This window comes from Ursus maritimus, unplaced genomic scaffold, assembly GCF_017311325.1.
Source record: "Ursus maritimus isolate PB19 unplaced genomic scaffold, ASM1731132v1 scaffold_14, whole genome shotgun sequence".
Taxonomy (NCBI): Eukaryota; Metazoa; Chordata; class Mammalia; order Carnivora; family Ursidae; genus Ursus; species Ursus maritimus.
The window spans coordinates 22,401,787-22,404,763 of NW_024423786.1; positions in this window are offsets into that span (position 1 = coordinate 22,401,787).

Consider the following 2,977-nt stretch of genomic DNA (forward strand, 5'->3'; position numbering starts at 1 on the left):
GGGGCTCTACAGTCAGACAGTGTGACTTCAAGGCCCAGCTCTGACACCTGCTAGCCCTGTGACCTTGAAAAAGTCACTGGGCTTCTTTAAGAATCTATTTTCTCTCCTCCCTTCCAAGGGTTGATGTGCAGATTAAGGATGATACGTATAAAATGCGTAGCGCATGACAGGCTCAGAGTAAACACTCATTGTATGCTCATTGTGGTGGTGATTTTACTGTTTCATGACCTGACCCCCTAAGGTGTAGTTGATGGCTGCAGGGGTGCATGCTTGACCTAAGCTAGGGCACTGCACCCCCTCTTAGGAATTTGAAATTGGGAAGTGAAAACGTCAGGGACTGGATGGTGTCAGAATTTGACATTTGAGTCTTTCTTCTAGAACAGCTGTCAGAGGACTAGCAGCATGAGCGTCACCTGGGAGCTTGTTACTGGCTACACAGTCTCAGGCTCCAGCCCAGACCGACTGAATAAGGATGCATTTTTAATAAGGTGCACATTACAGCTTGAGACACACTTGGGGGAAAGTCTCTTATCCTCTTGGAAGGCATTTTTGTGATCTTTGCATCTTCCTACCTGCATATACAAATGCAGATGTTTATAAAACACTCTCAACTAATGGCTTATCTTTTCTTAAGCCTGGGCTAGCTCTAGTTCATCCCTGCTACGTGCAACCCCCCAATCTCAATAGCATTGCAGACTCTATTCTGGATGTTAGAGCTTTTCCACCCTATCCTATAATGAAGACAAACCTAGAAATGGAAGAGAGGTTAGGTTCTAAAGTCAGCCCATGAGGTAAAAACTGTATCTGGTCAAAATATGCTAGAAAATGGGGGAGAGATGTGCCACATGAAAATGTGATACACCATCTTGCAGGAAATCCAACATAGCCGATTTTGGAATACACTGATACTTCTTCATTTGAGCCACAGAGGAAGTAGTAGCTTCGCTTTCATGACTACATTGCATGAAAGTCCTTATTTTTAAACCCCAGACTGAGGTGCCTCAGTTGTTTAAGCGTCTGACTCTTTGATTTCAGCTTAGGTCATGAACTTGGGGTTGTGAGATTGAGCCCCACATTAGGCTCTGTGCTGGGCATGGAGCCTGCTTAGGATTCTCTCTCTCCCTCTCCTGCCCCCCTACCTCCCCCCCACCCCCTCCCCACTCACGCGTGTGTGCTCTCTGTCTCTCAAAAAAAAAAAAAAAAGTAAACCCCAGACTTACAATCACAACAGGAAGATCACACTATGGAAACTGAGAAAATAGATGCATCTTTCCCAGCTCACGTCCATTCTGCGGCATAAGCTCATTGAGTGGAATGGCAATCAGAATCCCTTAGACAATTTAGACTGGTTTCCCCCATCTCTTTCTCTCTCCCCCTTTTCTGTCTCTCTCTGGCGTGTAGAGTTGACTTTTCACACATTAGATGGGAGCAGGTTATCACTCTCAGAATGTTGGATCACACATTTTTGTATACATCACAGACTCTCCAATTCTAGCATTCTGGGCAGCCACTAGGAAGTATTAAAGGCTGTGCAAGATAGTAAACAAGCCAGCAATAATTACCTGTGACCACTGCTGCAGCTCAGCTCCCAGAGCATTCACAGTTCACACAGCCTTCGCTTGCTTTCCAACATGACGTCTGCTACCCCCATCCTTTCTCCCTATTATATCCCACACTGGCTATGTCATCATAACAGGTGTTGCTGTCTGACAGGTTTCACTGTAAACTCTGTGTGCCCACAGTCCTAGCAAATACAAATTCTATATATTGACCCCGATTTGGTGACACACTTGTGAAATGTTTCATTTTCTAGCCACTTAGAAGTATTAAAGTCTCCGCACGATAAGAAACAAGCCCACACCTCGCTATTATAATAGGAACCTTCTAACACCATCTTTACAAGGTAATGCTGTCTCTCATCCACTCCTCTGCTTAAAAATGGTCCTCATGCTACAATGTGAATAAACCTTGAAAGTGTTTTGCTAAGTAAAATAAGCCAGACACAAAAAAACAAATACCGTATGATCCCACTTATAAGAACTGTCTGGAATAGGCAACTTCATAGAGACAGGAAGTAGATGAGAGGTTACTGGGGGTTGCAGGGAGAGGGGAAGGGGGATTTCTGGCTTAATGGTTACAGAGTTTCTACTTGGGTTGATGAAAAGTTTTGGAAACATGTAGGAGTGAATACAATTAATGCCACTGAATTATATGTACTTCATGCAAATTTTATGTAATACATATCTTAAACAGTAAAAGAAATGGGGGAGAAAATGGTTCCTACTGTCCACATCATGAGGTCTGCATACTTAAGGTTCCATATTCTAGCTAGCCTTACTGCTTAATAAATCCAAGGACCACCATTCATTCCATTCAAAACTCTCTCCATTCTTTCATCATTCTCTCCAATGCCAAACACACTCTGTGTTCATTCTCATTTCCTTGGGTTTTCATATGCTCTTCACTTATTTATTTATTTATGAATTATTATTTTATTAAATTATTACCTGTAATGTGCCAGGCAACGGAAATACCAGAGTTTCAGACATGGGCTCCATTCCCTGGACGTTTGCAGTCTAATCAGGGAGTCAGTCAAACTCATAGGTAATTGGAAAATAGTGCAAACTGATATGATCAGGGACCTCTCGGGAATTGGGTATGGGCAACCAACATAATTGAAGGGCAGGGTGGAGTCCAGGAAAGCTTCCTTGAAGAAGTGTCCTCTGACTGTGTGTGTGCGCGTGTGTGCGAGCGTGAGTGCACAAAATTGCTGTTATCTTGTTAATTTATTTTAAAGGAGATGTAACACTTCCCTAACAATCAACATCGGGCAATGCTGGGAGTAGCCATCCTAGAACAGAGTCAACAGCAAGCAGTCTGGTATTATCATTCTAGGGCACCTGTCCCTTAACGGGTTCTTGTCCAAGAATTGTATCTACAGAACCATCCTGACTATGATAGGTGCTTTATCATGCTG